Source organism: Schistocerca piceifrons, chromosome 4, assembly GCF_021461385.2.
Source record: "Schistocerca piceifrons isolate TAMUIC-IGC-003096 chromosome 4, iqSchPice1.1, whole genome shotgun sequence".
NCBI lineage: Eukaryota > Metazoa > Arthropoda > Insecta > Orthoptera > Acrididae > Schistocerca > Schistocerca piceifrons.
In genome coordinates this window covers 127,359,253-127,373,803 of record NC_060141.1, presented here as the reverse complement: position 1 = coordinate 127,373,803, position 14,551 = coordinate 127,359,253, and positions in this window count along the sequence as shown.

The following is a 14,551-nucleotide window of genomic DNA, read 5'->3' as shown; positions in this document are numbered from 1 at the left end:
GGGATTAAATTTGTGAAAGAAGATGATTATGCTGCGGAAAATAAATACATACGCATTCTTCTCCACGTAAACATTTGGTAAACCCACGTTTCTTGAAAAATATCCCCTAATTTGTAATTAATTACCTAGTATAAAATATTTCATCATCAATGCTTGTTCTTTACGACAAAATTTGCAGACTTTGTATTGCCAACACTGACGCTGCTAACATCGGTAAAATTTGGAAGCAGTGCTACATTTATATGTTTTACGATTAAAAATTGGTGTTCAGGGGATAACTAATCAGAAATTTAGGTTTAGTGCCTATTCAGACGTAGATGTGAACGCATTACCATGCTACCAGTATTTAAGTGTCGAATAGTGATTATATTTATTTATTTTATTTATTTATTTATTTAACGTGATCAGATTAGGGTCATCAGATCCTCTCTTACATCAGACCAGTGTTCCACACATCCAGCATTTTACACATCATAGTTACTTCATGACAGTAGTTTGAATAAGGAAAATAGATTAATTTAGTGACAATATGAATAAAGAGTAATGACAAAGACCTAATAAAGTAAATACTGGCAGTATTTTTACAACAGCTGCTATGCATAAAAATTATCATGAAAGCAATAATAATAACAGTAATGGTAAACTTGAGAAAAATTGACAATAGTAGTGAAGATTTGTGCAGATGTACATTAATACATTATGGTGGTGTATAAAGTAGATGTTTACTGGTATAGCAAATTTTGAGGAAGGGCAAGTGCTCTACCAACTGAGCTACCAGGGCAAAGGTTCCGAGTTCGAGTCTCGGTCCGGCACACTGTTTTAATCTGCTAGGAAGTTTCATATCAGCGCACCTCCGCTGCAGAGTGAAAATCTCATTCTGGAAACATCCCCTAGGCTGTGGCTGAGCCATGTTTCCGCAATAGCCATTCTTTCAGGAGTGCTAATTCTGTAAGGTTCGCAGGAGAGCTTCTGTAAAGTTTGGAAGGTAGGAGACGAGGTACTGGTAGAAGTAAGGCTGTGAGGACGGGGCTGGAGTAGCTTGGGTAGGTCAGTTGGTAGAGCACTTGACCGCATACGGCAAAGGTCCCGAGTTCGAGTCTCAGTCCGGTACACAGTTTTAATCTGCCAGGAAGTTTCTTATGATTGATTGGTTTTGTACTTAGATACAACTGAAGGTCTTGCAATAGGTCAGAACCGATGACACATCATTGACATACCGAAAGAAGAGTATCGGACCTAATACTGAGCCTTGGGGAACGCCTGACACTACCTGCCACCATTATGATTTTATATTCCCGTACAGGACGCGTTGCTGACGAGACACCATGTATGATCGAAACCATTGCACTGCACTTCGTAAGAAATTTAGACCGCTAAGTTTCACGAGTAAGATGTCGAAGTCGACAATATCAAGTACTTTGCTGAAATCTAAGAAGCAAAGATAGTGGCTTCTTGTCTATCCACGGCAAGTTTCAGATCATCTGTCACCTTTATCAATGCGGATGTTGTGCTTCGATGTTTACAGAAACGAGATTGGTATTCGTCTGGTAGGTTGTTACTAGTTAGGTTGTTGGTGAGCTGGTCGTGGACTATATAGGTGGAGTTAAATAAAAATTAAAATACTGTTACGCCTCAGAATAATTTCCTTGTACATAATTAAATTTTTTACAGTTCTACCCGATAAGCTCAGAGCCGAATTGGCTAACTCTGAGCCATTGTGCCAGACACAATGTCAACAAGGCGTACCGCAGATGCAACGGATGGCAGTGCACTAGGTGAGCATTGCCTGAAACTTTTATTCTTGAAGTAATCCATCCTTCTCCAGTTTGGCGATCAGGGTTTTAGTATTCGCTTTCCATGTAGGATACAGTTAAATAAACTTAGAGAACACGTCCACCACAACAAAGATATACTTCATTCCTCCGCGTCCTGTGGGTAGTGGGCCAAAATTGTCCACAGCCAGTAACTCGCCCACTTTGATAGGTATAATGCTTTGCATTTCCCCCTGTTATGCAGTCGTGGAGTATTTGACCCGTTGGCAACGGTTGCACGCCGCCAGCTGCGTGTGGACGCGTCTGGCCAGGTTATTTACGTGGACGTATTTCTCGATGATTTCGGTGCACTTTTCGGCCCCGTAATGTCCGTGACTTAAATGGACGTAGTCTATCAACTGCTCCACATACTTATTGGGAAAACACAGTCTTCATTTGTTCATTTGTTTGCAATGGACTTTAATTTTTCGAGACTAGGTGAAATTCCTTCCGAAGTGGGGATATGCCGCAAGAATTGAATTTACGCTCGAACAAACTCTTCCATTAGTAGTACGAGGGGGTTCAGATTTCTTCCGAACAGCATGTTGATAGGGATCCCAGATGTGCTCAGTAATGATCACGTCTGGGGAGTTTGGTGGCCAGCTGAGGTATTTAAACTCAGAAGTATTTCCTGGAGCTACTCTGTATCAGTTCTGGACGTGTGGGGTGTTGCATTGTCCTGCTGGAATTAAGTCCATCCTAATGGATAATGGAACGAATGGATGCACGTGGTCAAACAGGATGCTTACGTACGTGTCGCCTGTCAAAGTCGTGTCTAGACGTCAGAACACTCCTCTGCTGACATACAGGGTACAAGGATACATGAGGTTATCTCCATATCCCTACAAGTCCATCCGCTCGATAGAATTTGAAACGAGACTCGTCCGATCAGGCAACACGTCCTCAGTTATCAACAGCCCAATGTCGGTGTTGACGGTCCCAGGCGAGCTGTAAAGCTTTGTGTCGTGTAGTCATCAAGGGTACACGAGTGGGTCTTATATAGATGTTGCCAACCGCAGCGCCAAATTCTTACACATCTCTGCATTTGAATACGCATAGCCATACCAGTTCCTTCGGCGCTTCAGTGTGTATCATACACAACATTGCACAGTACTGTACATGCTATTTCTATCACAGAAAAGTCTGCTGGAGATCATAGGCTCTATGCCCGATGAATAGCGATGACTTGGGTGGACACCAGTCTGTATCAAGCGGACGCTGGGTGATGACGTTGAAATTGATCTTACCATGACAGATACCTACGAGCACTTTCACAAAAATGTTTCCGTAAGATTTTTGTATTACGGGATGGTTAGAGAATGAACGTAACTGTCTCTGACTTTTGTCAGACTGATGCTCTTGGCAGACAGCTGGCTTGAAAAAGACAGGAAAAGGGTTGGTTTTCTATCACAGCTTTGCATTCACAGTGCCTTAAATTGACTACTAGACCACGAATAGGTTATTCACAAAAACAGTTCGAGTAGAAGTCCACACTTCTCGTACCATGTGCTGTGTACCCCTTTATGACAAATACATTATGCTAAGAAATGGGAAATTCGGTGGTTGATTAGACTGAGGCTAGCTCGTAATGGCTAAGGTGTGGGCTCGATTGTCGTTAGGGTACCAGTTTTCAACAGCCACAGACATATCCTCTTCATATCCAGTAACTCCAAGTAAAGAACGTAGGACTGCGCCGTGTTTCCAAAGCAACATTAAACAGGATCATTCGCTACAAAGTTGGATTAGTCTACATAAAAGTTTTCTTGGTATGGTACCGAGTCATATTGTATAAAACTACTGATGGAAAAAACCCAACGTTTCGGTCACGGTTGCAATGGCCTTCTTCTCGGTCACCGTTGAGTAGATCCGTGGCCGAACCGTTGGTTTTCTCCACCAATAGTTTTATACAATATGACGCGGAACCACACCCAGAAAACTTTTATGTCCACTGACTCTGGTCGCGGAAGCTCACGCAGTTATAAGAGTTGGGATTAGTCCTGTTAGAGACAGAGATCGCTCTTTGCAGAAACTCTGTTGTAGCAGGCTTTCTTACATTAGCAACGCTATTTTAGTTCACAAACCAGTCGTTATGTACGGCCATAGAACCTTCATTCCTAATTTTAAACGGCCTTAAGATTTTGAAAATATTGGCACTGGACTCGGGTTCGAACTCTGAATTTCTCTGGATTTGTACCGTTAACTCTAGCCAACATGTGCACATCTCACTACTGGCGGAGAAACAAAAGATATTTCAAGTGTATTTGCGACTATAAAACAATAGAGGAAACGTATCGACATTTCTTTCAAGTTTCAGCCATTCAGCCTTGTAAACTGATATTGATGAATACTTCGATATTTTACATCTTCTTATTCCCAGTTGAGTTTCGATCAGACACGAAAGCTCTGTTTTGTTATGAGTGTGTTGAAATTCAGATCACGAACAAATACTCCTGATGTCCTTTAATTTGTGTGGTAAGACCTCTGCAGTGTCGCTTAATGAAGTTTAATTTACAATGTCAAGGGCTGTCCACCAAATATTTGTTTTATGATAGTATTGGTTTACATCTGCACTGACTGCCAAAATGAGCGATGTCCTCTAGTACCCTCTTGTGGTACCCGTTATGTGTAGTCCAAGGACTGTTCTGCAGAAGATTTAGAGGACATGCGACAAATCTCTGCTATGTTGTTGCGGAATTTACGGGTGCCCCGCTTTTTGTGCTGTCGAGTGTGCCATTTCCATGCTACAATCATTTGAAAACATGTTGATGAAGCCACCACTGTCGCACGTAACTTATTAGGAGTCTCCCAGTACATCACTTGTTTTACAATTCCACAGATTAGTAACGAAGAAATCAAATCTCATTAATGGGTTCTCTTCAGTACGATGCAGTCGAGCCTCGCACAAGTCGCGTTTGTGGCGTCTGCTTAAGTACCACAGTCACTCCCAGTGACAGTGAAGGCGTCCGCCCCTGGTAGCTGAGTGGTTGTCATACCTAACGGCCCGGGTTCGATTCCCGGCTAGGTCGGAGATTTTCTCCGGTAAGGGACTGGGTGTTGTGTTGTCCTTATCATCATCATTTACTGTCTGCTTTAGGCGATGGCGCGGCGCGGACCTGTTAACTCCGCCGCTGGCACGAGTGGACGAGGAAGTATCTACACCGCCGATACTCGTGTTTCTTGTTGTCTGACTCGATCGCCAAGGCACACAGTTTTAGAAAGACTACGCTCCAGTTTACGTTTGACAACGGATATGCCGGACCCGAAGCTTTCGAAATAGAGCGTTTTTTGAGGGAAGAAGTTCGTTTACCCGCAACAGACCTAATTGGAACACATCTATCCATTGTAAGCAGTAACATGTACGTTAAGCTGACCGATGAAGCTGCATGTGAAAGAACTCTCGCCACTGCTCAAAGAGGATTTAGATTTCGACAATCTGATGGCAACATCAGCGATGTAACAGTAACTCCTTCAGGCTTGGGTGTGAGGGTCATTCGGATCTTTGTATTACCGTTTGAGGTACCAGAATCGATAGTTACTGAATCACTGCGACCATATCGAGCGGTACTCATTCATACGCCTGAACGTTAGGCAAGTTTTAGCACCTATCCCGTGCTAAACGGCGTCCGACAGGTGCGGATCGTCCGTAACAACCATATCCCTTCTTATTTATACATTGGAGGATTTCGAGCTATTGTGATTTACGATGGCCAGCCACGCACCTGTTCTGGCTGTAGTGGAGAAGGACATATCCGCTCGGAGTGCTTACAACGCCGCGTCGTGCAACTGCCACACGGAGAAGCGTCACAGCGAGAAGTTCCCACGCAACTGCCGATGACGTACGTGTCGCTGGCCTGCCGGGAGGTGCTGCCGAGTTCGGAGCGTGACAAGGACGTTTTGATGCAAGCGCAGACCGAGTTAAGGGAGCATGGAGGTGACGCGGAGAATGCCCCTAGACCCACGTCACATCAGATGAGGGAGGAACCTTCTGCACCCTCAGATGGAAGAAGAAGCTGAGACAGTGGCGCCAATAACGTACCAACGAACGATGGACGAACGCAGTGAGGCGTCGCCTACGGCAGCAGAGGTCAGGGCACGCAAACAGCGACCGCAGAAGCGTCGCAAAAAGCGTCGCCAGTTTGGGTGACACGTGTTCCCCCCCCCCCCACCCCCACCCCTAGCCTAGGGGACACAGAAGTTATTCTAGCCGAAGAACTGTCTGACACGGAACACGTGCCTGTAGAGGACGCTGACAGGATTCCTTCAGATGGTGGCTGGATGTCCTGCCTTTCAGACGGTCCCTCTTCATTGACACCGACAAATCCAGCACTGCCCATGGAGGAGTCAGGGCCAATGTCCCGGCAGCCACGTCGAACTACATTAGAGGATGTTTCTGGGACTGATGACCACTGCGACTGGGCGGAACCACTCGAAGTGATACAGGAATTCGCACCTCCAATTGATGAAACCTCACTTACAGGATGCACACCACAGAACGAAAACCACGGAGGGCAACCCATTGTCAGGCACCCCTCTGAGCACAAATGGCGGACTAGAGCCCTTGGAGTTCACAATGACATGGCACGAACATGACAACGACAACGGACCAAGCATATAAGGTGGGAACAGTGAACATTAACACCGCACGTTCGCTTGCAAAGATGCAACTTTTCCGGGCCATGATTTACGCCAAGGACGTGGATTTTCTGCTGGTGCAGGAAACGTGCAACGGGCGTGGTTACAACACTTACCTAGCGCCGACTCCAGATGGAGGACGTGGCACAGCGACATTAGTCCGGGAAGGGATTCCGATGTGTGACCTCGATTACCTCCCTTCGGCTCGGGGTTTGGCTATGACCGTGAACGGCATTCGTATTGTGAACATCTATGCACCCTCCGAATCTGACAATCGACTCGCGCGAGCACGATTCTACTCGGAGGAGATTGCCCCCCCTCCCCCCTATTCCATGGGAGATATGACCACACCTTGGTAGGAGGGGATTTTAACTGTGTTCTCACACCGAAGGATCAGATCACTAATTTCAGCTCCTGCCACTCACTGCACACGATCTGCCGGGACGTGGCACTAATGGACACGTGGGAAAAGATCCATGGGCAGCGAGAGGGCTACACATTTTTTACTAGCCACCCGGCGAGCAGGCTGGATCGGATTTATGTTTCTGACGAATTAAGGGATCACATGTCGGCTGCTGAACGTTGGCCCACAGATTTTACGGATCACCTTGCATATTTATGCACGTTACCCCTCCCACGGCAGCGGGTCTGGTTGAGCCGTGGTTCATGGAAACTTAATTCATCGTTATTGATGGATCTCGAATGTCGCCAGCGGATCGAAGGAACATGGCAGACATGCAGTCGCCTTCTGCCGATGCACCGTACGGTTCATTCATGGTGGCTGCAATGTGGAAAACCGGCGATACGAAGAGCTCTCATAACGTATGGCACGAAAAAATCGAAATGGCTCCGAGATACACTTGATTATTACTTCATGGTGCTCCATGATCTGTCTTCCAGGGCCCTATCGCCCGAGGCTCAAGCGGATGTCCATCGCATTCAGGCGTGCATTTTATCGATCGCGAGACATCGACTGGAGGGACTTTCGATTCGTGCTCGGTGCTTGGACAACGTCGATGCAGCAAATATTAGCATGCATCGTATGTCCAAGGGACGTGCGCGTAATCGCCTATCCTTGATCACAGCGATCCATGATGATGATGGTCGGTCCTCGACGTCACAACAGGACATTGCTGCTGGGTTCCAGGAGCATTACCGCCTCCTTTTCACTGGGACCCCGACAGACAATTGAATAGAAGAAGAAATTTTGCGACAGATGCAAACGGAGGGGGGTGGTCTGGATGCAGAGGCGCTATTGGAAACCCTAACGGAAGATATACGGATGGACTCACGGAGGGTGCGGTGCATAATTCCCCTGGGCCTGATAGGTTGACACTCGAATTGTATAGCGCATTTGCGGATTCAATGATGTCCCAGTTGGTGTTCATGTATAATGAGTTATTAAGCCCTGACACAGACATTCCGTCTCACTTCATGGCAGGACTGCTTATACCAATACCGAAATCGACAGCGAGTGTCAGCGCCCATCAATTTAGACAGCTCAAAATGCTCAATACTGACTATAAGATCGTTGCGCGAATGTTGGCGGTAAGGCTCAAGAGAGAAATATTCAAGACAATACCACCAGACCAGGCTTGTCTAGGGGTTCGGAGCAACATCCATACTATCCTAGGCGAATACCGTGACATAATTCCCTTGACGGAAGCTTGTCGCATGCAAGCGGCGTTCGTATCAGTGGATTTTTGTCGTGCCTTTGACAGGATCAACCATGATTTCCTTGAATCGACCATGCGACACATGGCGATACCTCATAATATATCCGCCGTCCGCGGATAGGAAAATCTCAGTGCGAGTTATAGCGTTTCATTTAAACTAAAGTCTTTCTTCAAAAGTTACAAAACAATATTCGTGAGGTAGGACTGATCGTCCAAGGCTACCAATAACTAAATCAGAGATTCTTCCAAACATAAACTGTCTGTAGTAACCATACAACTTCACCAAACCAAGCCCTGGACGTCTCGTGAAGAGCGGCGCGGAGTTCACGTTGCTGCCACCTGAGTCCGAGGACGAGTAGAGGGCCTGCGAGGATGGCTCGTGAACGCTAGCGGCGGTGGAAGTTGACGCGGCGGCTGCAGTGACACCAGTGTGCTCGCTCGGGGTGAATTGCCTCTCCAGGTTTTTTTTTTTACTTTATTGTAATTTTGATATATGAACAACCAGGTAGGCTGGCAGCAGCACAAGACGCCGCTCTTCAGCCGAAGAGAGTACATGGAGATAAACAAAGAAGAGACATCACTTAGAAAAACGGCGGGAAAAAACAGGAGACACAAGAACATAAAAGCACAAGAAGCCGTTCACACTTGATGACAATCCACACTACGAACTGGAGACCCGACGCACAAACACTGAAGAAGACGATGGCACTGGTGAACAATGGAGCGTGACGGCGAAACTGAACACTAAACATGACGGCACACACGATACACTAATGGCGGTGATCTCCGGCGCGCGAATGTCCACTGAGCGTGTGCGAGTCCGCCTCTCCAGGCTCCTGCGCCAGCCTAAATACTGCTTGGCACATGGATATGGCTGGCTCTATTTGCAGTCACGTGTCGAGCGGAAGGACAGAGGTCCGCGGCTGTAGCGACCTCTTGCGGCGCCGTGGACGCCTCCTGGTGGTCCCTGGGAAGCGTCTGTGTTTTCGGGACGACCGGCCAGGCTGACCCCTACTCGGTCCGGGGCCCGCTGTACCCGTCTGCTTCGCGGGAAGCGACAGTTGCAGGCGCTTAGTCTGGACACAGTACCTAAGGTTTTATTAGCGTCCTCAGGTCCTCCTTCGTGGCGCATCTTCGACGGTGAGAGTCAATGGCAGGGAGGTAGGAACGATTCCTGCTTGCATCTCAGTTAGGCAAGGATGTCCCTTGTCGGTGATGCTGTTTGCAATAGCGCTCGAACCATTGATGCAGATTCTTAGACGGACTCTTACAGGCGTCCGACTCCGTGCGAGTTCCTTCACGTGTCGTGCATACGCCGACGACTTTATGACACTTGTTCGGTCGGAGAACGAAGTACGTACTACGTACTACGTACGGAGAGGCTGCGGGAAGCAGGGACAACATGAATAAAACAACGATTATGCACATCGGACGATGGCTGGACGCTCTGCACAGGCCGTTTACGACGGTGGACATCTTGCGATGCTTTGGTGTATTGTTCACCCGATCGATACGGCAATCAGCGTCGGCGAGCTGCCGACGTCTCCTCCAGCACGTCCGACAGCACATACGCAGCAATTCTCTCCGAACCCGTGACCTGATCCAAAGGGTGGAATATACTAATGTTCAGCTGGCCTCGAGACTGCCGCACTTGGCACAGGTACTGCCAATGCCACATGGTATTGCTGACAGATTAATGGCGGCCTTTGGATACTATGTCAGCCAAGGGATGTTGTTTAAGGTCAAATACGAGACTTTAACTCTCCCATTCTGGAGGATCTAATCTCACGAATGTGCGGAACAAGGCTCTAGCTCTATACCTGCGAGCGACGCTACGAACATGGAACCAACAGCAACACGCCACCACGTCAGCGATCCTGGACATGCTTCTTCCCCCGTCCTTTGAACGGCCGGTGAAGGTAGGCACAATATGGCCTTCTTTTTCTCACGTCCCGCTATTCTTTGTTGATTTCAGTTATGTTCAGTTTAGTTACATTCTACGAGAATCCCCACTATCCGTGAGATATATCGATACTTGAGGCGTCATCATGGCAACGCGGGATTGCCGACAGATTTGGTGAGCTGTCCATACGCCTCTCCTCACCACGGCAGCGAGATCGTCATGATATACATTAATCAACCGCAAGACAGTCAACGAGTGTACGACATTCGCATGGTATATTCCACGCTCTGCCTTATATGTGGCATGCAGGACACCGACGAAAATTGTCTGCAGTCCAGTGAGACAAAGGATGTTTGGCGGCTGACGCAACGCATCATAGCACTCCTCCGATGCACCGACAAATCCACGATGACCACCGACGCTTTGTTTTTTCCCTGGCGCTGTCTTTTTCTCCTCACAGTAAACATCAGCTATCCGCTGGATTGGAGGGCACGCATTGCACTACGTGCTCTCGCGGACCTTGATATCGGGCATGGACTATTGGCATTATCTACCAGAGCAACACGAAATCATCCGACGCCACTCTAAATATAAAGCGAACTTTCTAGGCAGCATGTTTCATGACCCCCCCCCCCCCCCCCGAGTGGTGGGGAGTCCCAGGTTTACGAAGTTTTGAAGGATAGGATATTACTCCCTGTGAAGTGACGAGGATGTCACTTCGGCCCTATATTTCTTTCCTTTCTTTTTAATATATGATTTTTCTTCTAGAACATTACAATATAATAAATAAAAAATAATAAAAAAGACATACTTTTACAATGTTTCCTTTCCGCTGTCTCTCCCTTATCCTGTCAGGACACGGGGACACCTTGGCCAGGCCTCCAAGCACGACCCCTGCCCATTCTACCCCCTGATCAACTATGCATTGTTGTGTTGTCCTTATCATCACCATTATACCTCTATCGACACGCAAGTCACCGAAGTGTCGTCAACTCGGAAAACTTGCACCAGGCGAACGGTCCAGGCCCTAGCCACAAGGCATTTACACTTACAGTGAAGGTACCCTTTCTCGGAACCGTTGCATAATTTTGGCAAAAAGTGTATGCATTGGAGCTTGTCATTGTGGATAACGATCTTGATGAAGGCGCGACAAGTACCTCGTCCATTTGCTGTGTGCTTCGCCCTATGGAAGGATCGTGTTGGTGTATCCTGCAAATGTTTACACAATCTTGCTGCTCTGACATTCACAGACACGTGAATGAGGTTCGAAATAGGTCATAAAGTTAAGATAGATGTCAAATGACATCAAACAATCCTACGTAAGGACACCCCCCACCCCACCCCATCTTGACTGCCCTGTTGCATACCTACCTAGCAAACATGCCTCCTAACGGCTGTAGCACAGGAAAGATACATTTTTGGACATGGATTCCGATTCAAAATATTGTCTCCTCAGTCCCTGTTACAAGTCCTCGAAGTGTGCACAGGAATTTTAGAGCGCCCTGTATATGTATTCCAAGGGTAGCACATATAACGTTAAATGCCACAGGGCCTCCGAGTGAGTGAAGCAGAACGACAACTGCCGCAGTGCTACATGACACAGTAGTATGAAGTAACACTCCATAACTTCACCGTTAGAGTGCCAGTGCAATAGTCAAACGTAGCAGAAAGACCCAAGCTCGACGACAAAAAATGATTATTTTATTATCACAGCAAGGCAAGAGCTGCTGAGGAGACCAGTAAACTAGGGCAAAATCTGTGACAGAGTCTCCACACTATAGGCATAGAATTTCAGAGCTCAAAGACGCATACAGGCTTGCTCCCATATGTCCATGTCGTTAGAACCAGAGAGAATGGCCGTCTGTTGATTTCCAGCGAAGCCACGACAAGTTGATCGATGATATTCTGCCCGATACGTGCACGGTGACTCCAAGAGACAACCTGATGCAAACCACAGCTGTGGTCTGCCATTGCTGTGTAATGGAGCATTACAAACGCGGACGAGACGTGTGTAGCCAGCCCTCCTCCACTACAGATCAGTCACAGCTTATCTGTAAGCTGTCTTCTCCATGTGGCATACGCAAAATCCCTCTGACTGGTTCGTGAATATCCGCTGCAGTCTTGGTCTATGCACGATGGAACTAGGACCTAGTCCCCATGACAACCTACATCCTGGACCACACAATCGGCTGTGCTCACCTGAGTGCATGATGGGCTACGTAGAAGAGGGCTGAAGTCTAAGATGTACTGTGCTGCAGCACTTCTTGAAGGATGAGGCCCGCCTGTCACCAGCCTGCTGTCAGCACAATACACGGCCGCAGCTCACTTACCAGCGGCTCCAACAATCGGTAGATGTGATGTCCATGAACAGACGAACAAATGATTATAATTTCAGAAATATGCAACCAGTTACTTTGGCTGCCATTGATTGACAGATTTCCTAGATTACATCCTGAGAGATATCGTGCCATATGCTATCCAATTGGCGAGTTAGACCTTAAAATCCTGAGTTGGTTGGAGGGCTCTGCCGTTAATACGCCAAACGTTCTCAACTGGGGAGAGATCCAGTGACCTTGCTGGCCTAGTTTGGGTTTGACAAGCATGAAGGCACGAAGACAAGGTGTGGAAACACTTGCCATGTGGCATTATCTTGTCGACGTGTAATCACAGAATGGCTTGTCAACAATGGCAGAAAAACAGGGCACAGAATGTCGTCAACGTACCACTGTGCTCTAAAGGGTGCCACGGATGACAACCACGGGCATCCTGCTGTGAAAATAAATGACACTCCAGACTATCTCATTGACTGGAGTAGAGTTGTCTTCAGTGATGAGTCCTTCTTCAAACTGAGGCACGATAACCAGCGAAGATGCGTCTGGAGACGCCCCAGACAGTGGTGGGATACCAGCCTGACTGTAGTCCGCCATATGATCCAACAAGAGTAATGGTCTAGAGTCCTTTGGTTCTCATCTGTGGCACCCTGCAGCACGGCTCAAAGTAGGCTATATTGAATGCCCCGTTTTGTTGCCCCTCATGAGAGGCCATCCTAGGCTTACTTTTCAGCAAGATAATGACTGCTCACAGATGACGGGAGTTTCTACTGCTTGTCTCCGTGCTTGCGAAACCGTACCTTGGCCAGCAAGGTCTTCCCAGTGGAGCGCTTTTGAAGCGTTATGAGAGGGGCTCTCCAACTATCTCTGGATTTTGACGATGTAAAGCAGCAAAATGACAGAATTTGACACGAGATACCTCAGGAGGACATCCACGATATATGTGTAACATTCTCTCGTGTATGTAAATGTGAATGAATGATCTGTGTGTAGCGTAATTGTAACGTGTTGCATGAAATTGTCTTTTAAACAGATATTCGTTAGCTATTTCTATCACAGATCTTCTTATAATCCTGTAAACTGTAAACATGTTAACACAGACTTGTTACAGCCAACACTTCGGTGTCCTAAATAATTGATTACACGTATTTTCTTCTTTTGAAGTTACGTTAATGCACGGATATGTTATTGCACAACAAAGAAGAAATAACACATGAATATGATCTCTTTTGGTCTCAGGGTTTGAAACTTTAGAGTTCTATATGTGTATTTATTAGTAACATTCTGATTTGTTAAGTTCAGCTGCATGCAGCATATTTAGTTGCAGCTTTTTCTGTAATGGCGCCTACGTGAAAACTAACGTACTTGTCTTCTCTTTTATCAGACTAATGAAAGTTAACACAATACTTACTGTCTTTTTCAGTCATTGTCTACACAGATAAGTTGTGCTTATTGTCTTTGTCCTCTGCACTATATGCTCTTCACATGGAATGGAAATATGTCAATGTTTTCCATATGTTACAGAAAAATCTTAAGTGCTTTTCTCATGTATATTCACAGGGAAAAATACCCCAAGAGACGGCGTACGATGTGTAACCACTAGCTTAACTGACTTTGACACGATATCCCTCAGGAGCACATCCCAGAACTCTGTTAATCAACACCATGCCGAATAACCACTTCTAAAAGGGACAAGGCGAACCAACACGTCAATGACTTGCTCAATTTGCGAATCTCTTTAACTTGAATAAATTATCTAATCTGTCTGAAATTATATCGTTTGTTTGTCTGTGCATGTAGGTCACATCTACCAATTTCCCGTCAGTTCAGATCATTCCTTCGCTGTGCATCTTTCTCTCTCTCTACCTCTCTTTTCCTTAAGATGCAGCTCTGTATCTCATCTAGGGAAATAAATATTATTAAATATACCACTGTGACACTAACGTCTCCCGGCCTATTCTGGACCACTCTCCCATACACGGTGCCCAGCCTTCTGCGTATAATGTGACCACAGCTTCCCAGGTTGCAACAGTGCTAAAGTGTTTTTGTAAACAGTACTAAATATTTTCTAAGACACTATTTATATGGAACAACCTGTAGTCAGTTTATAGCGTCTAAACAACTAAATACATTACTGTAGCAGGCCGCTGTGGCCGAGCGGTTCTAGGCACTTCAGCCCGGAACCGCGTTGCTGCTACG